This window comes from Pristiophorus japonicus, chromosome 2, assembly GCF_044704955.1.
Source record: "Pristiophorus japonicus isolate sPriJap1 chromosome 2, sPriJap1.hap1, whole genome shotgun sequence".
In the NCBI taxonomy this organism is placed as follows: Eukaryota; Metazoa; Chordata; class Chondrichthyes; family Pristiophoridae; genus Pristiophorus; species Pristiophorus japonicus.
In genome coordinates, this window is record NC_091978.1 from 329,716,212 (window position 1) to 329,742,523 (window position 26,312).

At 44.4% G+C, this 26,312-nt stretch overlaps 1 protein-coding gene across 1 annotated transcript in view; it reads left to right on the forward strand.

Annotated features, from left to right (window-relative positions):
- Positions 1-12,408: 12,408 nt before the first annotated feature.
- Positions 12,409-26,312, forward strand: part of abhd18 (abhydrolase domain containing 18) — a 132,727-nt gene continuing 118,823 nt past the window's right edge. The window contains exons 1-2 of the mRNA XM_070871918.1: positions 12,409-12,777; positions 16,014-16,194. The gene's annotated coding sequence lies outside the window, so the exon portion shown is untranslated. The remainder of the gene's footprint in view (positions 12,778-16,013; positions 16,195-26,312) is intronic.

A 26,312-nucleotide genomic window follows, 5' to 3' on the forward strand; every position in this document is an offset into this window, starting at 1 on the left:
GTAATTTCTTACCCAGATTGAGCACTTTGCTAGAGCCACTGAAGGTGCTACTCAGAAAAGGCGACAACTGGGTCTGGGGTGTGTCTCAAGACAGAGCCTTTGAGAAAGCTAAGAATCTGCTCTGTTCAAACAAGTTGCTTGTTCATTATGATCTGTGTAAGCGTCTTGTATTGGCCTATGATGCTTCATCATATGGGTTGGCTGTGTACTCCAACAAGCAAATGAATCGGGTAAGCTACAACCTGTTGCGCATGCTTCGAGAAGTTTGTCAAAGGCGGAAAGAGCCTATAGCATGGTAGAAAAAGAAGCTTTGGCCTGTGTGTATGGGGTCAAAAAGATGCATCAGTACCTGTTTGGTCTTTGCTTTGAACTCGAAACGGATCACAAGCCACTCATTGCATTGTTTTCAGAAAACAAAGAGATTAATACCAATGCATCATCCCGTATCCAGAGGTGGGCGTTGACATTGTCTGCCTATGATTATGTTATTCATCATAGACCTGGCACTGAGAATTGTGCCGATGCACTGAGTTGTCTGCCGTTGTCCACACCTGAGGTGGAGATGCCTCAACCTGCAGATCTACTGTTAGTAAGAGAGCAGGGGCTCCAGCCCAGCGGAGACACCAAGATAAGAGGGACTCCAGCCCAGCGGAGCTCCAGGGACACCAGCCGCGCCCGGACCACCGATACCGGTACCTTTAGGCCGGCTCGCCTTCCACCTTCAGCGGGATATTGACCGGAGGCGTGGCCCAACCTCAGTAGCTGAGCTGGAGACTGACAAGTTTTAAAACTTACATTTTAGACTCTCAACCGAAATACTTTTAAACATTTATTATTAACCTACATCTTTGACTTTTAACAACTTTTAGAAACTTTTTAAATTGGGGAAACTTTTATAATCTATTATTGATTTACATCTTAGATTTTTAATAACTCTTAGAAACTTCTTAAAATGTTTGAACAACTCTTAGAAACTTTTGAAATAAATTGGGAACCTTTATTAACTTTTAATCTTTTAAAATAACTTTGAAAGTCACCTTCCTAATGCCTGCCCCCCAACCTAGCCTCGGGCCATCTACCATAATGGCGCTACCCGACGCCGAGCTTGCGGCCAACATTTTGCCGTAGGCAATTAGGCTTATCGAGCTGTGCCTGGTCTCCAGTTGTCTTGGGCCCCCTTGCCACTGGACCAAGACCTTGTTCAGCTAAGCCTGTGTGTTTGCCAGTGTGCAGCGGCCACTCCACGTTAAAAGAACTCACGCACAGGCATCTTCCACTTCGTCGGTATGACGTTCGGGACCTGGAACGTCAGGACTCTCATGGACAATCCCAACAGCAACAGGCCGGAATGCCGCACCGCCATAGTTGCCCGGGAACTCAGACGTTTTGACATTGACATCGCTGCCCTAAGCGAGACCCGGCGGGCAGGGGAAGGCTAGTTGAAGGAACATGGTGGAGGTTACACCTTCTTCTGGAAAGGGAAACCAGAGGCAGAACTGGAGCCTTCATGGAGTCGGCTTTGCCGTCAAGAATGAGCTGGTCAACCGCCTCAAAGACTCCCCCTGTGGGGTCAACGAAAGCCTCATGACTCTCCGTATCACCCTATCTCGGGACCAATGTGCCACAGTCATCAGTGCGTATGCCCCCACACTCGATGCAACGGATGAGGCTAAAGAGGGTTTTTATTCCAACCTCAAGACATCCTTGTCCCGTGTGCCCACGGGCGACAAATTGATCCTCCTGGGTGATTTTAATGCCAGGGTAGGCAAAGACACAGCCCTCTGGGGAGGCGTGATTGGCAGAGAGGGGGTAGGGAAAGCCAATTCCAGCGGTACCCTACTCCTGACAAAATGTCTAGAACATGAACTCCTCATTATCAACACCCTGTTTTGCCAGAGGGATAAATATTAGGCATCGTGGCAACACCCTTGCTCCAAACCCTGACACCTGCTTGACTATGTCATCGTCCGAGCCAGGGATCGCTAAGATGTGCGCATCACCCACACTATTACAGGAGCTGATGACTACTAGACGGACCACCGCCTAATTCGATCCATCATCAACATTAATATTGCCCCAAAGCAGAGGAGACAGCAGAAGCAGTTCCGCAAAAAAGTTAATGCCAGGGCACTTAGAGGCCCATCTAAGAGAGCCCAATACAGCCAGCGCCTCACAGCAAATCTGGCGTGCCTTGATGACCCTGAGATGTTGAATCCCCATAGCGCTTGGTCTGCCCTCCAGGCCTCTATAACCAGTGCCTGTGAAGAGACACTTGGTCACTCAACCAGAAAACATCAGGACTGGTTTGATGAAAATGATCAGGAGATCGAAGAACTAATAGATCGCAAGCGCAAAGCATTTCTGAGCCTCAAGCAACAGCCCAATTCGGGAGTTGCAAAACAACATTACAGACAGCTCAAGGCTCAGGTCCAACAAAAAACTCGGGACCTAAAGAACAGGTGGTGGATGGAGAAAGCACAGGAGATACAACAACTGGCCGACAGCCACAATATGCGAGGATTCTTCACCGCAGTAAAGGCCACATACGGTCCAAACTCCCAAGGCCCCACCCCACTCCTGGCCAAGAACAGGGAAACACTCATCAAGGACACCGAGGCTGTCAGGGCCCGATGGAAGGAGCACTTTGAAGATCTCCTCAATCAAGACTCTGGCTTTGACTCGAGTGTTCTCGATTCCAGCCCGCAGCATGCCACCCGCCACCAACTCAGTGAGACTCCAATGTTGCACGAGGTTGGCAAAGCCATAAAACAGCTTAAGAATAACAAGGTTACAGGTGCGGATGGCATCCCTGCTGAGGCTCTAAAATATGGCGGAGAGGTGCTGTTGGCACGGATACATGACCTCATCTCTCTCACCTGGAGGGAGGAGAGCATGCCGGGAGATCTCAGAGATGCAGTGATTGTGACCATTTTTTAAAAGGGGGACAAGTCCAACTGCGGCAACTACAGGGGAATCTCCCTGCTTTCAGCCACTGGGAAAGTTGTCACTCGAGTTCTCCTCAATCGTCTTCTCCCTGTGGCCGAGGAGCTCCTCCCGGAATCACAATGCGGATTTAGTCCCCTACGGGACACAACAGACATGACTTTTGCAGCGCGCCAGTTGCAGGAAAAATGCAGGGAGCAGCGCCATCCCTTATACATGGCCTTTTTCGATCTTACAAAGGCCTTTGACACTGTTAACCGTGAGGGTCTATGGAGGGCTCCTCCGCTTCGGATGCCCCCAAAAGTTTGTCAACATCCCTCGCCTGCTTCATGATTACATGCAGGCCGTGATCCTTACCAACGGATCCACTACAGACCCAATCTACGTCCGGACCAGGGTCAAACAGGGCTGCATTATCGCTCCAACCCACTTCTCAATCTTCCTCGCCGCCATGCTCCACCTCACAATCAACAAGCTCTCGCTGGAGTTGGAATTAAACTACAGAACCAGTGGGAAGCTGTTTAACCTACGCCTCCTCCAGGCCAGGTCCAAGATCACCCCAACCTCTGTAATTGAGCTGCAGTATGCGAACGATGCCTGCGTCTGTGCACATTCAGAGGCTGAACTCCAGGATATAGCCAATGTATTCACGAGGCATATAAAAGCATGGGCCTTACGCTTAACATCCGTAAGACAAAGGTCCTTCACCAGCCTGTCATTGCCACACAGCACTGCCCTCCAATCATCAAGATCCACGGCGCGGCCCTGGACAACGTGGACCATTTCCCATATCTCGGGGGGCCTCTTATCAACAAAGGCAGACATTGATGTGGAGATTCAGCATCGCCTCCAGTGCGCCAGCGCAGCCATCGGCCGCCAGCGGAAAAGAGTGTTTGAAGACCAGGCCCTCAAATCTACCACCGAGCTCATGGTCTACAGGGCTGTAGTAATACCCGCCCTCCTGTATGGGTCTAAGGCATGGACGATGTACAGAAGGCACCTCAAGTCGCTGGAGATATATCACCAATGATGTCTCCGCAAGATCCTGCAAATCTCCTGGGAGGACAGGCCCACCAACATCAGTGTTCTCGACCAGGCCAACATCCCCTGTATTGAAGCACTGACCACACTCGATCAGCTTTGCTGGGCAGACCACATAGTATGCAAGCCAGATACGAGACTCCTTAAGCAAATGCTTTATGCGGAGCTTCTTCATGGTAAACGAGCCAAAGGAGGACAGTGGAAACGTTATAAGGACACCCTCAAAGCCTCCCTGGTAAAGTGCGACATCACCACTGACATCTGGGAGACCCTGGCCGCAGACCACCCGAGGTGGAGAAAGTGCATCCGGAAGAGCGTTGAGCTCTTTGAGGCTCAATGCAAGGAGCATGGAGAGGCCAGGCGCAGGCAGCGGAAGGAGCACGCGGCAAACCAGCCCTACTGACCTCTTCCCCTGACGAATGCCTGTCCCACCTATAACAGAGTCTGTGGCTCTCGTATTGGACTCACTTTGGGAGTGGAAGCAAGTCCTCCTCAATTCCGAGGGACTGCCTATGATGATGATGTTAGTAATGGATGCTTTTCAGAGTGAAGGAACACCTGTCACTGCTCAACAAGTTAGGATCTGGACCAGCCGTGACCCTATTTTATCGGTTGTGAAATGTTCTGTCCTCAGTGGTGATTGGTCTGCAATACCTATGGAAATGTGTGATGAGACCAAACTTTACAACCATCGCAAAGATGAATTGTCCATTCAGTCAGATTGTTTGCTGTGGGGCAATCGTGCTGTCATGCCTAAGAAAGGTAGAGAAAAGTTTGTATGTGAACTACACAGCACTCATCCTGGTATTGATGAAAACCATTGCTAGGGCTCATGTATGGCAGCCTGGAATTGACTCTGATCTGGAATCATGTGTGCATCAGTGCAATACTTGCATGCAGCTAAGTAAAGTACCAGCGAAATCTCCGCTGAGTCTTTGGTCGTGGCCATCTAAACCATGGTCGAGGATCCACATCGATTTTGTGGGCCCTTTCCTGGGAAAGATGTTTATTGTTGTGATGGATGCATACTCAAAGTCAATAGAGTGTATTATTATGTCATCCAGTACATCTACAGCTACTATTGAGAGCCTTCGTATCATGTTTGTTACTCTTGGTTTGCCTGACATTGTTGTGAGCGACAACGGATCGTGCTTCACAAATCTGGAATTTCAAGAGTTCATGAAACTCAATGGTATCAAACATGTGAGGTCAGCCCCATTCAAACCTGCTTCTAATGGTCAAGCAGAGCGTACGGTTCAAACGATCAAGCAGAGTATGAAACGTGTAACTCAGGGTTCACTGCAGACTGCTGTTACAGGACCAGACCTCATACATTTACTGGAATCTCCCCTGTTGAACTACCGATGAAGAGAAGTCTCAAGACCAAGCTCTCTCTTGTTCATCCCGATTTGAATGATCGTGTTGAAAACAGATGTCAAAGTCAGCAAAGGTATCATGATCGTGCTGCTGTGTCACGTGACATCTCTGTCAAAGATTCGGTTTGTGTACTGATCTATGGTCAAGGTCCAAAATGGATCGCCGGTACTGTTACAACCAAGAAGGGTAACAGAGTGTTTATTGTCGTATTCAAGAATGGGCAAACATGCAGGAAACATGTTGATCAGATAAAACTGCGGCATATGGATCAACTGAAACCGCTTGAGGAAGATGCAGTCAGTGACCAACCAACCAATGTTCATTCATCAGAGGATTTCACTGTCATTATTGAAACTGGATCTCCAGTCCCTGATGTGGTCATTAGATCGATTATTCAGCCTTCAGTCACAACTGAGTCAGAACGCTCGCCTAGAACTGAAGTTGAACTGAGACGATCAACTTGTGAGCGGAAAATCCCAGACCGTCTTAATTTGTAAAAAGACTGATATTAAGATCTTGAAAGGAGATGTTGTTATGTATTTATGCTTGGGGTCACCAGACACCAGGGGACACCACTGTTGGAGGTCATTGGGCTTTACGCGCGTGTGCGCAGTCACTGGTATATAAGCGCAGGTACCTTGTCACGCGGGTTACTTTTGGGCGTGAATAAAGTTGGATCAGGTTTACACCTGAAGCAGTTTACAGGAACAAGTCTTGTGAGTCATTACAGCGGCCTTCTGAGAGAGAGGAAATCAAAGGTGGGAAAGAGAGTCAGGGAGATAGCGAGAGTGGGGGAGAGAGACAGGGGCAGAGACAAAAAGAATGGGGCAGAGAGAGGGGGGCATAGAGAGGGAGAGGGGGCAAAGAGAGAGGGGGTTAGAGGGGGGCAGACAGAGAGTAGAAGAGAGAGAGTGGGGCAGAGAGAGACTGGGGGAGAGAGACTTGGAGGAGACAGAGAGAGGGGTAGCAGAGAGAGAGTGGAGGTGTGGAGAAAGGATTGAAGGGGAGAGAGGGAACTCAGGGAGAGGACGTCGGGAACATGTGGGGGCGGGGAGGTAAAGAGCACGAAGAGCACAGTAGGGATGGGGGAAGAATGTGAACCAGGTCTAAGGCGGGGGGGGGGGGAGGGGAGAAGGTCAGAAACCTGGGCGGGGTGGGTGGGGGAAGGAACTTGTTTGGGGGGTGGGTGGGAGAAGGTCTTAACTCGTAAGAGTGAGCTCTGCCTGTTCCAAGTGAGCTCTGTTCTGTCTGGAATTGGCAGTCAGAATGGCTCAAATTACACTTTGCAAAGTCACTGATTACATCGGCAGGGCGGTTCTTACTTACACATTCCAGAGAAACTGCTGGGTGTGTCTTATCCTCCAAGGGGACCAATCAGCAATCAGGTCTTATGATCAAGGGGACCCAATTGGAGCTTTAGATGTTGCAAACTAGTGCATCCCTATAGTAATTCATTGGTTGTAAAGATATTTGGGACATCTGAAGGTCGAAATGCACTACATAAATGCAAGTTCTTTATTTCACTGTACACACAAAAACACACAGGCCTAATTGTAGTAATTCCCAGCTCTAAATCCCATTCATCCATCACCCCAGAGATATTAGGATAGGTGATCAAACTTATAGAGCTGAATGATAAAACCTACAGCAGGCCATTCGGCCCATCGTGCCTGCTGCTAGCTGCTCAACTGGAGCTACCTACTCCTGTCCCCCTTCCCCAACCGTCATCCGGATTCCACAGGGTCCTAGTGCTGATGCAGCTTTGAGCCTCATCGAGACTGGATGATTGGGCGGGCAATCCTGCAGTGTCCAATCTTGGGGCAACGAAATCCGCAGTGAGAGGTCAGCTCTGGTCTGATTTTAATATTATAATTTTGGCAATTAGGCCCCACACCTAATGCCACATCCTTCTGAGCCATGCCCAGCACTCACTCACCTGTACTCCGCCTATATACCTGAGGACTGAAAGTACAAGGACTTTGCTCCTGGGTCAAAGTCTCACTTGACGAAAGCACAGATCGACAAATTGGGCACTGAGGGTCTGTGCACCTGACCCATGGCACCCCCTGTTATCTGGCTATTAAAATCAATGCCCGGGAATAATCAGGCGCACCACAAATCTGCCGTGATGACCTCCAACCTGTGCTGTCACCAGGCGAGTCGCGGAGAAAGGATGGGAGGGTCCCAATGCCGGGACTAGAAACACACTTGGGAACTCTGAGTAATTTAGTTTTGGCTCGTTTGATGCAGTCAGATTGACACTCAGATTGAAGGATGAACAATTCTAACATAAATTGATTGATAATCAATAGTTGATTATCAGGAGAACAGTTAACTTATCTTTCAATGGTGTTGCACTATAAAACTAAGAATAGCAGAAATCTGGCAAGGGAAGGCTTGCAGTCATTTTAGATACCGACAGAATAAATGTGACAGTTCTCCCCACACAACCCACCAACTCCTTCCAATAAAATATTTTCTTTATTCAGAAATTAATTTTCCAATAAGTGAAATTGGAGCTTGTCTCTTTTCTCTTGAATAAAGAAGGTTGAGGGGTGACTTAATAGAGGTCTTTAAAATTATGAAAGGTTTTGATAGAGTGGATACAGAGAGAATGTTTCCACGTGGGGAAGAGCATAACTAGAGACCATCAATATAAGATAGTCACCAAGAAATCCAATAGGAAATTCAAAAGAAACTTCTTTACCCAAAGGGTGGTGAGAATGTGGAACTCTCTACCACAGGGAGTGGTTGAAGTGAATAGTATAGATGAATTTAAGAGGAGGCTAGACAAGCATATGAAGGAGAAGGGAATAGAGGGTTGTGCAGATAGATTTAGATAAGGAAAGACGGGAGGAGGCTCGAGTGGAGCATAAACGCCAGCATGGACTGGTTGTGCCGAATGGCCTGTATCTGTGCCGCATATCCTATGGAATCCTATGTAAATTTCTCAAATATAGAATTAGTGTACAAAATAGAGTAAAAACCCTACAGTTCTGCATTTGGGGTATTCGTGTCGTCTGTAGAACAGCTCAGGTTGTTTCCATAGTGATATTTTCCTCTTTTTGGCCATTTTTGACAGGCGAATTCCTCTACTTCAGACTCAGAATACGAACAGAATATGTTGCTTTACTATTTCTCATACTCCAGGATGGTCTCCTCCAATGAAAGCTCTTAAAACATCTTGGTATGTTTTCTGACTCTATTATTGGGTCATAGAAATTCAGCACTGATTTGCAGACTTCGATTACCACATTGCTCTCATCGTTGAGATGCAGCAGGAAGCTGATCAAGGAGGACTTGATGTGCTCCATAAGTGGAGGGTTCATTTCCACAGCCCCAAATCTGATTAGCTTCACAAGTACATTAAGTGCCACAGTTCACACTTTCTCATGTTAATTTACAAAGTAATGCTGAACTGCAAGCGCTATAGCGCCAAGCATGGGATTTGTATAATTCTCCTGTAGCTGAACTATAAATTTGGAAATGCTCAACTTTGCCTCAATGGCAATGTGTTTCTTGGGTTTGGACTTCTGGTCAATCACAGATATCATTATGACAGAAGGAGCTTGCGGCAAACCAGTCCCACCCACCCTTTCCCTCAAAGACTGTCTATCCCACCTGTGACAGAGTCTGTGGCTCTCGTATTGGACTATTCAGCCACCAAAGAACTCACTTCAGGAGTGGAAGCAAGTCTTCCTCGATTCCGAGGGACTGCCTATGATGATGATGATGATGATGATATGGACTGTTGTATTTGTAAGCACTCGAGTAATGACTCCACGAGGTAAGGTATTGTACTTGAACTGCTGTGACCTTAGTCCATTTATTGCAGCTCCTGAGTGAGGGTACAGCATGGTGAGTTCCCTTTTATACTTGGTTACCTGTAGAGTACAGGTGACCCCTAGGTCTCCACCAGTTGCACCCCTCTGGTGGTACAGGCATAGTGTATACAGTGTGAAGATACATCCAGTAGTCTTATGTAATTGTACATTGAGTGTACAGGGTATATACTTATGTTATACATACACAACATGGACAACAGTTTAATGAAGTATTTGTCTACCTTTTGAGAAGATCCGATTGCAGCTTTTCCCAAACCTTCTACAGCAAGCCACTGGACAATAGGAGACTCATCAATCAAGCATCAAAACAAACTTTCCAGAACAGTATGTAAGCAACAAGTCCAACACCACTGAATGATTTATAAGCTCCCTAAAGAAGGCAACTATTGTGACTCTCTGACTCTCGCCTATGTTGATATGGAAAAGAGTGAGTTGCTCCACAATGCTGATCAGATGAAAGGCAGCACACGCACGGTCAACGTGCTTGCAAGCAGTGTAACTCCCTCATGGTGCTTTCCTGGATTTGTGATATGATCCCAACTTCCCATTTCTCTCATGTTTATATTATCTTCCTTTCCTTGTGTCAAGACAACTTGAAGTATCTCAGCTGAGTAATGGCAAGCATCAGCATCATGATGTTTTAGAGACAGTTGGAATTTGGAATTCTTAGAAAGTTGGTAGGAAATCCAGACACTGAAGCTGAGATGACTCAGAAGGGTGCTGGCTAACTGGGGGTATAGAATGTCTATCACTTCCCATGAGTCATACTCACATACCACTTCACAAAGCACAGAAAACAGCTAAAGGCTGCTGAGTTGCTGAATCTTTTGTATCTTTGACATAGGGATCTCTGCCACCATCATACAATTACTTTAAGTCATTCAATATTTGGTTGCAGCCATGGCTAGGGCATTATCTGTCAGTAGTGATCTCCATATGTCACTGATGTACTTGTCAAATGGAATAGGGTAAGTAGGGAAAGTGGACAAAACTGCTGGCATCCGTTCTTCTGATCTCGAGCCTCCTGGTTGCAGAGTTTGTGATTCTGCCAATCAATGTACTAAGTCTCAGTTTACCTCTAACTCTTTGATAAAGTCTCCCTGAAGCTGCTTTTACTCCAGTATAAACATTTCCAGCTCTCCTTGTCGCCCAAGTGCCTAAAAAATGAAAGAGGTTAAACTTTCACATCCTCTGGACATCCTAAAGCTCTTCACCACCAATGAATTACTTCTGAAATGCAGTCACTGTTTTTGTAGGCCAACACAGTCACCAATTTTCACACAGCAAGATCCTAGAAATAGTGAACAAGATGAATGACCTGTTTTGGTTGAGAGATAGATGTTGGCCAAGATACCAGGAGAACTTTCAGACATGCCAACTCTTGTGAATTTATCGCAAGAGACACAATTTCAAAGTAACATTAAGCCTCACCAATGATCTTGCGACAGAAATGTCAAATCTTGTAATTTTTTTTCTCCCCTTGCAAAGCTGGTCGCGCTCACCTTCAGATGTTAGTAATCGGTTAGTGACAGACAAATGTGCTTCCTGTCCAGTAGCAATGGTTGGAGAATGCACTTCCTCTCCGGGAGCAAAGGTCGAGGAAGCACTACATAGTCTGTCCAAGGAGAAGGGTAGTGGCGAGTCCCAGGCTCCGGGAGCCGCTGCTCACACCGAGTTCATGAGCGCTTCTTTTTTCCCCCTCTCTCTCTCTCTCTCTCTCTCCTCTGGGGAGCCAGGGCACAGGGACAGTTGAACTGCTGTGCCTGAGTGTCAATCAGAGCCGCTACCTCAGCAATCCTGCAAAAAAATGATCTGCATATGTGCGTGCAACCACTTTGCAGCTTAATCAATTCCAAGTTAAGTTTAATTGCACAGGCTTCAACCAATTTGTCATTTTATTTTATTTTTTTGAAACGACAACGATACCACTCCCAAACTGGATTAAAACGGAGCTCGAGCGGCTCCAATGGTGCGCAAGAAACAGAGCAGCCTAGCCGAGCCCAAAGCCTGGCCTCGGTTCCGGCCCCACCTCTCAGCTTGGCCGGGTGCCTGTGCCCGATTTGCCAGGAGCTGCTGCTGATGAAGCCAGTGATGCCGCTGTGCAGACACTCGCTGTGCCAGGGCTGCTTCCAGTAAATGGTGAAAATCAGCAATCCTGAACTGCCCGCTCCGCCACACCTGTCTAATTGAGCAAGGGCGCAGGCCCGAGCCGGCAGCCTGGTCAACACGGGGCTGCGGTTGAACTTCCAGAAGGTTTGCAGAGATCACAGTTCAGCCCTTCAGAACTAGGTAACAAGAAAACATCGCTCAGATTCTTCACCTACAATAATCAATAATTAATTTAGATTACCCATTTACAATTATCAAAGAAATCGCAAGTGAACCGGACTGGATTTACTCGGAACAAAACCACATTCTGTGTTTTATTTTAAAGTTTCTATGTTTTATTTTAAAGTTTCTGTGTTTTAGATACAGTTTCAATTAAATCAATAAAGGTTGATCAAACCACATGTAAGAGCATAAGCATAACTACTATTTTATTGAGAATGGTTGCCCACATGTTATCAGTGGAAAGAAAACAAATTTATATGTGCCTGCCTTTTTTTAAGGTTCACAACTACACTAATAAAGGAATGTCAACTATTATTTAGTCCAATAATGAGGTTTAAAAACCAATTATCAATCTATGCCGGTTTCAGTTTGGGGGGAAAAAAACCCCCATGATTTTTTAAAATACCAAATCTCTTGATTATTAAGTTTGTGTCTTGATTTAGGAGAAGGTGGGGTTGGCATTACTGAGATGTGCTATAGACTACCAGGTGAGGATGGAGGCTGAAACCATGGTTTCAATCAAGAAACACCTGAATGCTACAAGATGGGACATTGGGATATCTCTGGAACGATGAATTAAGATGGGATGAATGTCCTTCCTCATCCGGACTCATCTCTTCCCACCGCCATACAATGAATTCCGACGAAGGGTCATCGATCTGAATCATTAACTCTGTGACTCTCTCCACAGATGCTGCCTGACCTCCTGAGTATTTCCAGCATTCTCTGTTTTTATTTCAGATTCCAGCATCCGCAGTATTTGAATGCTTTTAAATGAATTACCTGAGTTAGGCCCAGCTCTCGCGCTGCTGTGACGGGCGGTCGTTCTGAGCGCTGATTGGCCAGGTTGCTGAGCCTGGCGGACACATGATGGTTGCAAGATGGCGGCGGTCCTTGTAACGGGCTGAGAGCGAACGTGTAGTGTATGTATGTATGTGAGAGAGACAGACAGACAGAGACACAGGGAGACAACAAGCGAGCGGGCGGCGCCAATTTATTGTGTTACTTTACTCTATCTTTTGATTTAAGCTCCCACAAGGTGATCTGATGGCCGGTGAGAGTTGACCTCTGATGTCCTCTTGCGTAGCAGATCTGTAGCTGGATGGCCCGCCCTGGTTCAGCCCAGTCTAGGGTGATAGTAAAGAGCTGCCAGCGAAGGAAGCGATTTCTGTTTTGGACAAAACTTTCACTTAAATCGGGGAGCTCCGTAGGACACACTGCAGAATTTTAATGTGTTTTGGTAAATAATTTTTTTTGTGAATAATAAACTGAATTAATTTAAAAGGGGTTGAAACCGAGATTAAAGGCTCCCTTTTGTTCTATAATTATGAATTATTACACTTTAGGGACTGTGCAATAACCTGTTCCAGTTTGTATCTGATGCAAAGGAGTAAATGAACAGTTTTTAAGAACATTATTTAAGTGTCAGTGAGATACAATAGAAAGCCGCTTGTATTTGTATAAAGTGATTTTTACATTTTTAAAATAATTTCCAAACGAATCCACTGGTTGCTGTGGTTTCCGTGTGTTAAAATGGGCCCAGCTACTCCCGGATTCAGGGACAGATTGACTTGAGTATTTGGCCACCCGGCACACTCCCGAGCCCACATTGCGATACTTGTGCACACTAGGTCTGTGCAGCAGAGCTGGTCTCCAGTTGTCTTGGGTAATCCTTGCCACTGGACCAAGACCCAGCTCTGTCAAGTCCGTGTGGTGGCTGGTGTGCAACGGCCACCCCACGTTTTTAAAAAAAAAATGCACGTATCTTCCACACTTCAGGATGTAGTTCGGGTCCTTCATTGAAACACCTGTGAACTCGTCCTTTTTTTGGCGTGGAAGCAAGTCATCCTTGTTTTGAGGGACCACCTATGATGATGATTTGTTCTAGTTATGTTTATAGTCATTGAAGGAATGGTAGTTCACGGTTTTCTTTTCAATTGACAAAATTCCACTTTCAATGGTCAAAGTGCTGCAGTGCTAATTTTAATATTTTAAAAATGTTTTCATGGATATGTAAGTTTAGATAAAAAATATTGTTTGCAAATAATGTGCTGTTGGGGATCAAATTGTGAGTTTGGTATAAGTCAGCAAAGGCATCATTTATATGGCTTTATGTTTAAAAGCTTCCTGACAATCTACTCTCCAGTTCATGAAAATCATATCCATATCTACGCAAGACTTAAACTTGAACAAAAGGAATCACTAAGTCCGTTTAAAATCTTTGTAATGCTTATGTTTTGGAATAATTTTGCTTCTGGTAAAGAATGTTTCAATGTATTATGATTTTTTTTAATGGTCTCAGCAAAATTACAGTTTTTTAAATTCATATTTTAGATGTCAGCTGTGCCTCAGTGCCTCCAGAAATTTGAGCACAATATAAACTTGAAACATCAGTGCAGTATTGAAGGAGTGCTGCACTATCAGAGTTGCCGGCTTTCAGATGAGACATTAAACCCAGGCCCCGTCTGTCCTCTCATGAATTCAAAAGATCCCATGCCACTTTTCAAAGAAAAGCAGGGGAGTTCTCCTGAAGTCCTGGCCAATATTTTATCTGTCGGCCAGCATCACTAAAACAGATTGTCGGGTCATTTATTTCATTCCCGTTTGTGGGACCTTGCTGTGCATAAATTGGCTGCCACGTTTCCCCTCACTACAACAGTGACTACACTTTTTAAAAAAAAAAAGTACTTGGTTGGAAAGCAATTTGGAACATCCTGTGGTTGTAAAAGGCGCTATATAAATGCAAATTTGTTTTTTCTTATGGTAGGAAGAATGAGATACAATACAAGCTAAATGGTACAATTTTAAAGGGGGTGCAAGACAGAGACCTAGGTATGTTTGTGCACATATCTTTGAAGGTGGTAGGACAGGTTAATAAAGCATATGGGATCTAGGGCTTTATAAATAGGGGTATAGAGTACAAAAGCCAGGAAGTTATGCTAAACCTATATAAAACACTAGTTCAGCCCCATCTGAAGTACAGTGTCCAATTCTGAGCACCTCACTATTGAAAGAATGTGAGGGCTTTGAAGAGGGTCCAGAAGAGATTTACTAGAATGGTTTCAGGGATGAGGGATTACAGTTGCATAGATAGACTGGAGAAGCTGGGCTTGTTCTCTTAGAGCAGAGAAGGTTAAAAGGATACTGAATTTGATAAAGGTGTTTAAGATCATGAATGGTTTTAATAGAGCAAAGAGAAATTGAAGCGCGATAACCAGAAGGCACAGATTTACGGTGATTTGCAAAACAACCAGAGGCAACATGAGGAAAAACATTTTTCTGCAATGAATCGTTAGGATTTGGAATGCATTGTCTGATAGGGCGATGGATACAGTTTCAATAGTAGCCTTCAAAAGGGAATTGGAAAAATATTTGAAGGAGATAATGCAGGGATATGGGGATAGAGTGAGGGATTGGGTCTAACTGGATTGCTCTTCGAAAGACTCTGGGCTGAATGGCCTCCTTCTGTGCTTACTATTCTATCATTCTATATATGGAATTTTAATTCAAACTAGTCAAGAATCATTTGGACCTTTTTGAGAACCAAAGCCTCTTCTACACTTCTAATGCTATGGAATATTTTTGCTACATATTGTTTGACAACTATTTCCATTTCGGCAGCATCCTCGCTAAGATATTGATGAGAGTGGCTGACAGTGGAGAACAGAGATTGATAGCGAGTGGGGAGGTGAAGGAAGAATACAAAGGTTGAATGAAATTACTTATTGAATAGAAAAGATTTATGCAGGCTTTAAAAAGCAGTGGGTTGTAGGGTGGAGATATTCAGGGAGAGATTTCCAGAGGGCAGGGACTGAGTGGCTGTGGATGAGGAAGTAGCAAGCAACAAGTAAGTTAGTAAAACAAAATGCCGCAGATGCTGGAAATCTGAAACAAAAACAGAAAATTGCTGGAAACACATAGCAAGTCAGGTAGACTCTATAGGAAAAAAATAGGTTTTATATCTGAAGTGTTAACTTATCGTCAGAACTTTTCCTTTTTTCCTTTTCCATATGTGGCCTTACCTGCTGAGTGTTTTGGCATTTTTCTGTTTTGGGACTAAACTGGTGTTTGGGGGCACAGAGCTGGAGATTATTTAAATAGCATCAGATGTGATTATGAAGGAACTTGAAGGTGAGGACGATGATCTTGAAGTTAGTTTGTTTAGGGCGGAAACCAGGATTGACATGAGTGCTGGATTTGGTACAGGTGTCTGTGTTGAAATTCATTTGCAAATTATATGCCCATTCTGCAAGTTTATTAATGTCGTCTTGTAATGTGTTGTCCTCATTGTTGACTATCTTCTCACCCCACTCCAATTTTTTTTGTGTAATCTGCAAATTTAGAAATTCTGTTTGATTCCAAAGTCTAAATTATGAACAACAATGGTCCCAGCACTGATCCTTATGGGACCCCACTTTCCATCTCCTGTTCTGATTAACTACCCTTTACCCCTACACTCTGCTTTCTGTTTTGCAGACAGCTAGCTATCCATTCTACTACTTGTCCCCTGACTACATGATCTGACTGTCCCTGACGACTACATGTGCAGGAAGTGCATCCTGCTGCAGCTCCTGACAGACTGAACTGCGGCACTGGAGCTGCGCATGGATTCACTGGAGCATCCGCGATGCTGAGGATGTCGTGAATAGCACGTTTGGTAAGTTGGTCACATCGCAGGCAAAGATTACACAGGCAGATAAGGAATGGGTGACCATCAGGAAGAGCAGTGGAAGGAAGGTAGTGCAGGGGTCCCCTACGGTCACCTCCCTCCAAAACAGATGCATTGTTTTGGGTACTGTTGGGGGAGATGACTCATCAGGGGAAGGCAGCAGCAGCTAAGTTCATGGCACCATGGGTGGCTCTGCTGCACAGGAGGGCAGGAAAAAGAATGGGTGAGCTATAGTGATAGGCGATGCCATTGTAAGGGGAATAGATAGACATTTCTGCGGCCGCAATAGAGACTCCAGGATGGTATGTTGCCTCCCTGGTGCAAGGGTCAAGAATATCTCGGAGCGGCTGCAGCGCATTCTGGAGGGTGAACAGCCAGCTGTCGTGGTACATATAGGTCCCAACAATATAGGTAAAAAACGAGATGAGGTCCGACAAGCTGAGTTTAGGGAGCTAGGAGTTAAATTAAAGAGTAGGACCTCAGAGGTAGTAATCTCAGGATTGCTGCTAGTCAGAGTAAGAATGGCAGGATAGCTAAGATGAATACATGGCTTGAGGAGTGGTGCAGCAGGGAGGGATTCAAATTCCTGGGACATTGGAACTGGTTTTGTGGGAGGTGGGACCAGTACAAACCGGACGGTCTGCACCTGGTCAGGACTGGAACCAATGTCCTGGTGGAAGTGTTTGCAAGTGCTGTTGGGGAGGGGTTAAACTAATCTGGCAGGGGGGATGGGAACCTATGCAGGGAGTAAAATGGGGGCAGAAGCAAAAGATAGAAAGAAGAAAGGTAAAAGTGGAGGGCAGAGAAACCCAAGGCAAAAATCGAAAAGGGCCACATTACAGCAAAATTCTAAAGGGACAAAGTGTGTTAAAAAGACAAGCCTGAAGGCTCTGTGCCTCAATGTGAGGAGTATTCGTAATAAGGTGGACAAATTAACTGCGCAGGCAGCTTTTAACGAATATGATATAATTGGGATTACGGAGACATAGCTCCAGGGTGACCAAGGCTGGGAACTCAACATCCAGGGGTATTCAATATTCAGGAAGGATAGACAGAAAGGAAAAGGAGGTGGGGTAGCGTTGCTGGTTAAAGAGGAAATTAACGCAATAGTAAGGAAGGACATTAGCTAGGAATCTGTATGGGTACCGCTGTGGAATACCAAAGGGCAGAAAACGCCAGTGGGAATTGTGTACAGATCACCAAACAGTAGTAGTGATCAAACAAGAAATTAGGGATGCATGCAATAAAGGTACAGCAGTTATCATGAGTGACTGTAATCTACATATAGATTGGGCTAACCAAACTGGTAGCAATATGGTGGAGGAGGATTTCCTGGAGTGTATTAGGGATGGTTTTCTAGACCAATATGTCGAGGAACCAACTAGAGGGCTGGCCATCCTAGACTGTGTGATATGTAATGAGAAAGGACTAATTAGCAATCTTGTTATGTGAGGCCCCTTGGGGAAGAGTGATCATAATATGGTAGAATTCTTTAAGATGGAGAGTAACATAGTTAATTCAGAGACTAGGGTCCTGAACTTAAAGGTAACTTCGATGGTATAAGACGTGAATTGGCTAGAATAGACTGGCGAATGATACTTAAAAGGTTGACGGTTGATAGGCAATGGCAGACATTTAAAGATCACATAGATGAACTTCAACAATTGTACATCCCTGTCTGGAGTAAAAATGAAACGGGGAAGGTGGCTCAACTGTGGCTAACAAGGGAAATTAGGGATAGTGTTAAATCCAAGGAAGAGGCATATAAATTGGCCAGAAAAAACAGCAAACCTGAGGACTGGGAGAAATTTAGAATTCAGCAGAGGAGGACAAAGGGTTTAATTAGGAGGGGGGAAATAGAGTATGAGAGGAAGCTTGCTGGGAACATAAAAACTGGCTGCAAAAGCTTATATAGATATGTGAAGAGAAAAAGATTAGTGAAGACAAACGTAGATCCCTTGCAGTCAGAATCAAGTGAATTTATAATGGGGAACAAAGAAATGGCAGACCAGTTGAACAAATACTTTGGTTCTGTCTTCACGAAGGAAGACGCACATAACCTTCCGGAAATACTGGAGGACCGAGGGTCTAGCGAGAAGGAGGTATTGAAGGAAATCCTTATTGGTCAGGAAATTGTGTTAGGGAAATTGATGGGATTGAAGGCCAATAAATCCCTGGGTCCTGATAGTCTGCATCCCAGAGTACTTAAGGAAGTGGCCTTAGAAATAGTGGATGCATTGGTGATCATTTTCCAACAGTCTATCGACTCTGAATCAGTTCCGATGGACTGGAGGGTAGCTAATGTAACACCACTTTTTTTAAAAAGGAGGGAGAGAGAAAATGGGGAATTATAGACCGGTTAGCCTGACATCAGTAGTGGGGAAAAGGTTAGAATCAATTAAAGATGAAATAGCAGCGCATTTGGAAAGCAGTGACAGGGACGGTCCAAGTCAGCATGGATTTATGAAAGCGAAATCATGCTTGACAAATCTTCTAGAATTTTTTGAGGATGTAACTAGTAGAGTGGACAAGGGAGAAGCAGTGGATGTGGTGTATTTGGACTTTCAAAAGGCTTTTAACAAGGTCCCACACAAGAGATTGGTGTGCAAAATTAAAGCACATGGTTGTGGGGGTAATGTATTGACGTGGCTAGAGAACTGGTTGGCAGACAGGAAGCAGAGAGTAGGGATAACCGAGTCCTTCTCAGAATGGCAGGCAGTGACTAGTGGGGTGCTGCAGGGCTCCGTGCTGGGACCCCAGCTATTTACAATATACATCAATGATTTAGATGAAGGAATTGAGTGTAATATCTCCCAAGTTTGCAGATGACACTAAGCTGGGTGGCGGTGTGAGCTGTGAGGAGGATGCTAAGAGGCTGCAGGGTGATTTGGACAGGTTAGGTGAGTGGGCAAATGCATGGCAGATGTGTGGATAAATGTGAGGTTATCCATTTTGGCAAAAACATGAAGGCAGAATATTATCTGAATGGCGGCAGATTAGGAAAAGGGGAGGTGCAATGAGACCTGGGTATTATGGTACATCAGTCATTGAAAGTTGGCATGCAGGTACAGCAGGTGGTGAAGAAGGCAAATAGCATGTTGGCCTTCATAGCTAGGGGATTTGAGCATCGAAGCAGGGAGGTTGTAATGCAGTTATACAGGGCCTTGGCAAGGCCTCACCTGGAATATTGTGTTCAGTTTTGGTCTCCTAATCTGAGGAAGGACGTTCTTGCTATTGAAGGAGTGCAGCGAAGGTTCACCAGACTGATTCCCGGAATGGCAGGACTGACATATGAAGAGAGACTGGATCGACTAGGCCTGTATTCACTGGAGTTTAGCAAAATGAGAGGGAATCTCATAGAAACATATAAAATTCTGACGGGACTAGACAGGTTAGATGCAGGAAGAATGTTTCCGATGTTGGGGAAGTCCAGAACCAGGGGTCACAGTCTAAGGATAAGGTGTAAGCCATTGAGGACCGAGATGAGGAGAAACTTCTTCACTGAGTTGTTAACCTGTGGAATTCTCTACTGCAGAGAGTTGTTGATGCCAGTTCGTTAGATATATTCAAGAGGGAGTTAAATATGGCCCTGACTGCTAAAGGGATCAAGGGGTATGGAGAGAAAGCAGGAATGAGGTACTGAGATGAATGACCAGCCCTGATCTTATTGAATAGTGGTGCAGGCTCGAAGGGCCGAATGGCCCACTCCTGCACCTAGTTTCTATGGCCCCAAGTTTCCACATGATTTGCTCCTGATTTTTAGGAGCAACTGGTGTAGAACGTAGTATCTTAGAAATCGGAATTCTCCACATTTAGTTTCCTCCAGTTCTAGTCAGGTAGAACAGTTTCACTTTGGAACAGAATTTTTTTTTCAAAAGGGGGCGTGTCCAGCCACTGACGCCTGATTTCAAAGTTTCGTGACTGAAAACGTACTCCAAACTAACTTAGAATGGAGTAAGTGAAGATTTTTGTACGCTTGAAAAAACCTTGTCTACACTTTTTAAAAAAAAATCAGGCGCAGGTTACAAATTAGGCGTAGGGAACGAGGGGGGGGGGGGGGAAGGGAAGTCATTAAATTCTACAATCAATCCTTAGTTATACTTATACAAATATTATACAAATAAATCCAACCTGAATAAAAATTTATAAGCAAAGAAAAGATTAAATAAACCATGTTCCTACCTGTGTGAAAGTGCTTCAGGCAGGCCTTTCAGGCAGCGGTGTGGCGTCAGTGTCTCAACGGCAGCGGCAGCAAGCAGCCTTCGAGCTGAGCTGCGGTGCTTGAGGCAGGCCTTCATTCCCCGCGAAGATGCAACACCCGGATGGACTTGAGGCCATTCGGCCATGGGATTGCAGCGGCATCAGTGGCTGGCCGGGAGCCGAAGAATGAACACCGGACACACGCAGCTGCAGATTTAAAATTCTTTAGGCCGTTCGGCCACGCTTATGGGTCGGTGTCAGTGGCTCGAAGGCAGCTGAAGAATCAGGAGCGGACGTGAGGCCATTCGGCCATGGGATTGCAGCGGCGTCAGTGGCTGGCCGGGAGCCGAAGAAAGAACAGCAGCAGCCTTCGAGCTGTGAGGGGGACTGACTGAGGCCATTTGGACAGGGAGAGGCAGCCACATCGACACCTTTATATTTAAATTTGCAGAATGGGTGCTGCATTGTCAACACCACATATTATGCAATGGTTTGCTTCCTCATGCAAGAAATTCTTTGTTCTTGGTGGACGTTGATCCATTGCAAAGTTGAATTGGCACTTTTATTTCTCCAAACACACAGTCCTTAATTTGCAGGCACCGGTTCTGCAAGTTTAGCAGTGAAAAGCTGAACTCACTGATTTCAGCAGGTGATTTATTCAGCAGTGCTGCTAAAAGCACTCCCTCACACACAGAAATATCAAGAAAATTAAAATACAAGCCTTTGCAGGGGTCCAAGAAACAAATCTTCACTTTTTCTGCAGTACTTTTAAAAATGGCCGAGTGCCAATGTTTACTTCAGACTGCGCATGCGCGAACACTCCAATGCGCACGCGCAGGGTTGCCGGCACCAAGAAGCCTAATTTCAATTGTACCTGCCCCCCTCCTACTTACAAAATCGGCGCGAGTGGTAGGCTCCGCCCCCTGTGCGCCGCGCCAAGCAGACATTGAGCTCCAAGGAGCTCGAGAATACCGCACTTTTTTTTTCGGCGCGAAAAACAGGCGCCCAGCTCTGAGGTGCGCCTTTTTCGCCGCGTGTGGAAACTTGGGGCCAATGTTTCTATGTATAAATTAGTCTATGTGACACCTAATTGATGGCCTTTTTGAAATCTAGATAAGTTACATCTGCATTACTATTGTCCACTCTCTTACCTCTTCAAAGAATTCAGTGAGGTTGGTCAAGCAAGACTCCTTTTGAAATCCATACTGACTACATTATTATATATTTTTGTTTCTAGATGTTTTTCTATTTTCTGTTTTAGTAGGAATTCAATTATTTTTCCTACCATCGATGTTAAGCTGACTATCTCTCTTTGTAAATATAGGTATAACGTTAACTATCCACCAGTCCTCTAGCACTAAACTTTTGTTTTATTAAGTGTGTAATAATGCCTCTGGTATCTCTTCTAGATTCTTTTAAAATGTGTGGATGCTCTCCTTCTGGACCAGGTTTTTTTTAATCTTTTAGTTTAGTTTATTATTTCTCCTTTTTATTTTAAATGTGGGTTATAGCATCTCTAATCTCATCTTCCGATATCATATCCACCTGATCTGTCTCCCTGGTAATTATTTAGTATTTCTACCATTTCGCTACTGTTGCCTGTGATTTTTATCCTCTCCATTATTTAGTGGCACTATTCCTTTTCTGACTTTCTCGTGATGAATTTAGTAAACCAAATATAGTAACAAAAATATCTTCGACGTGCTTCAGTTAAGCTAGTAGACTTTGTAGGAGGTTAGCAACATAGTTATTGCCAGGATCCTTGTTTCCGATCCAATTTTACTGAACATTTTAATGCTAGAGGCATTCCAAGTAGGAACAGTTGAGTTATGCCTATTACTGCAAGTCTGCTATTGGTCTTAGTTTTCTTGTCCATTAACACATTTGCTTGTAGTTTATACCCTAAACCATAACCTGCTAGAGTTTTTATTCTACTGCTTTCTGCAGTCGAGGAGAGATCATGTGATGTAGCTAGTAAGCCAAATATCGTAACTGGTTTCTGTTTAACCTCTGGATTTGTTACACTTGCCCGGATATTGGGCATCTAAAGGAACATGCAGTTTAGAGAACAAGTGCTTTGGTGGTCTTTGATGCTGAGCGCAAGGAAAGTATCTTGAGGCAAAGATACAAAAACTCAGCAGTGTTGGGAACACTGGAAAAGCATACAGACTAAATGGGTGTCATCAAACACATCTGAATTTGTGCTTCTGAATGATGTCGTCAAATAAGCAAGTGGAATGGATCAAAACATACTAAGGTAGTGGTGGTAGGAATTTCAAACTCTGGATCCCAAGCTAATTATCTGAAGCCTTACATACAACTGGCTTTTAAAATATTCGTAAATTACATTAGTTGTACTAGTTCATTTTAGGTGAAATGTCAAGAGTAGAGATAAGTTGGTAAAAGGAAGGAAAATTAAATTAATAATTGAATAGAAAACCACTTGCATTCATTTTACCACCTCCATTCCATTAAACAGTCATAGATTTAAGTGTCATCATTGCTCAGTTGGCACCTTTCTTGGATTCAAGCCTGACTACTCTCAGCAGTTGAGCATGTAATCTACTCTTGTGCAATACTGAAGGAATGCTGAATATTCTGAGTATTGTATTTCAGATACGATGCTAAAGCGAGGCCTGGTCTGCTGCTTCAAGTAAGTGATAGATTCTACAGTATTCCTTGAAGAAGCAGAGGGAATTCTTTGGTACTTTTGCCACCATTCCTTCTCCATTCAATACCACCAAAAAGAGATTAACTGATCAGATGTCTCATTTGTTGAAGACAATTGTAGTGTACCAATTGCCACCCCAGCTGAGATCAATTGATTCATTGCAGACTGGAAATTGAAACTGGAACCTTTTGGTGCATTTAGCTTAATGTCTAGATATTGGAGGAGACCATTATAATTAATTGTTTTCTTAAAAGACAGTAGTTTTATCTGCAGTAGCATTGCATGTAGACAAACACTCAGATGGGGTGGGTGGGGGAGGGAGTGGAGAATGTTCCAGTAAAACCTGCTTCTGTCACCCACTCAATTATTTCTATCTCCTCCTCTGTTTGTGTCTCTCTTTGGCAGTCTCTATCATAACTTTGTTCTTGTCTCTGTATCTGGTTTGTTGCTCACTCCTTATCTTTCACCAGACATCTGGAAATGGACAGATGATCTACAGATAACTGCTTTTAAATATATGTTTATAAATAAAATTCTCCCATATTGTCATGAACTGTTCTATAGTTGTGGAACATGTGCTTATAGCCCTGCAGGTTTTGTTCAGGTGGTGATTTGTCTTTCTTTCCTGCTTGTTCATTTAATTATGAACAACTTTTGCCAATAAAATCTCGCATGTTGCATAGTTCATAAAAGTCAGCAGGCTGATGCAATTAAATCTCTCTACGAGATCAAAAATGTTTTTAGTTTTGCATTTTTACTGATCCCAATAAATTCAGATATTAAAGTATTTCCAATAAATTAGTGACTTTTACCTGAAAATTGACACATTTCCAACTTGAGGTATAGTTCTTTGTGCCTTCATGTTTGTAATATAAAATAATTTCAAACTTCACAAAAGTGCAATTATTTGAGAGCTCCCGTAGCATTGCTCAATGAGTTGGAGAATATGCTGTTTTATTATTATCATAGGCAGTCCCCCGAAATCGCAGAAGGCTTGCTTCCACTCTAAAAGTTAGTTCTTCGGTGACTGTACAGTCCAATACGGGAATTACAGTCTCACAAATGGGATACACAGTGGTTGAAGGAACGGGTGGGTGGGTAGGTAGTCTGGTTTTCCGCATGCTCCTTCCACTGTCTGCATTTGGTTTCTGCATGCTCTCAGTGATGAGACTTGAGGTGCTCAGCGCCCTCCCGGATGCTCTTCCTCCACTTAGGGCAGATTTGGGCCAGGGATTCCCAGGTGCTGGTGGGGATGTTGTACTTTATCAAGGAGGCTTTGAGGGTGTCTTTGAAATTTTTCCTCTGCCCACCTGGGGCTTGCTTGCCATGTAGGAGTTCCGAGTGGAGCGTTTGCTTTGGGAATCTCGTGTCGGATATGCGGACGATGTGGCCCGCCCAATAGAGCTGGTCGAGTGCGGTCAGTGCTTCGATGCTGGGGATGTTGGCTTGATCGAGAACACTGATGATGGTGCGTCTATCCTCCCAGTGGATTTGCAGGATCTTGTGGAGGCAGCGCTGGTGGTATTTCTCCAGCGCTTTGTAACTGTTTTATAATGGTAGTTAGCAACATAGTGTGATGTTTAGTGAGTTTTATAACATTTTATTTCACTGCCTAGTTTTCACCCAGAATATTTACATTTTTCTACCTGCATTTCTTTCATTCAAAAATCCCTGAAAAATGAGAGAACCCTGTAAGTAGATGCTAGCAAAGATGAGTGGCCGTAACCTGTACTAAAGGATAGCACTGGGTGCAAATCTCGTTAAATTTTCCATTGTTTAGGTACTGAGTACAGCTAGATTCTGGATCTTTCAATTTGTGCTGAGCAATTCTTTCTATTTCTTTGTGCTCTGGAAGTATAGACAGTAGCATTAGTTTCTTGAGATTTAATTATACCTACAATGCAATTCTAATCTGTTCACTTTCAGTGATGATGTATTAAAGGTGCAATGTTGATTCGTTGCATGGGAGTGAGAAATAAAGAAATTGCACTTGCACGGTACCTTTCATGAACTCGCTGTCCTGTATTCAACATTCAGGAAGGATAGAATAAAAGGAAATGGAAATGGGGTAGCATTGCTGGTTAAAGAGGAGATTAATGCAATCGTTAGGAAGGACATTAGCTTGGATGATGTGGAATCTAGAATGGGTAGAGCTGCAAAACACCAAAGGGCAAAAAACGTTAGTGGGAGTTGTGCACAGACCTCCAAACAGTAGTAGTGATGTTGGGGAGGGCATCAAACAGGAAATTAGGGGTGCATGCAATAAAGGTGCAGCAATTATCATGGGTGAATTTAATATGCATAAAGATTGGGCTAACCAAACTGGAAGCAATACGGTGGAGGAGGATTTCCTGGAGTGCATAAGGGATGGTTTTCTAGACCAATATGTCGAGGAACCAACTGGGGGGAGGCCATCTTAGACTGGGTGTTGTGTAATGAGAGAGGATTAATTAGCAATCTTGTTGTGCGAGGCCCCTTGGGAAAGAGTGACCATAATATGGTGGAATTCTACATTAGGATGGAAAATGAAACAGTTAATTCAGAGACCATGGTCCAGAACTTAAAGAAGGGTAACTTTGAAGGTATGAGGCGTGAATTGGCTAGGATAGATTGGCGAATGATACTTAAGGAGTTAACAGTGGATGGGCAATGGCAGACATTTAGAGACCGCATGGATGAATTACAACAATTGTACATCCCTGTCTGGCGTAAAAATAAAAAAGGGAAGGTGGCTCAACTGTGGCTATCAAGGGAAATCAGGGATAGTATTAAAGCCAAGGAAGTGGCATACAAATTGGTCAGAAATAGCAGTGAACCCGGGGACTGGGAGAAATTTAGAACTCCGCAGAAGAGGACAAAGGGTTTGATTAGGGCAGGGAAAATGGAGTACGAGAAGAAGCTTGCAGGGAACATTAAGACGGACTGCAAAAGCTTCTATAGATATGTAAAGAGAAAAAGGTTAGTAAAGACAAATGTAAGTCCTCTGCAGTCAGAATCAGGGGAAGTCATAACGGGTAACAAAGAAATGGCAGACCAATTGAACAAGTACTTTGGTTCGGTATTCACTAAGGAGGACACGAACAATCTTCCGGATATAAAAGGGGTCAGAGGGTCTAGTAAGGAGGAGGAACTGAGGGAAATCCTTATTAGTCGGGAAATTGATGGGATTGAAGGCCGATAAATCCCCAGGGCCTGATGGACTGCATCCCAGAGTACTTAAGGAGGTGGCCTTGGA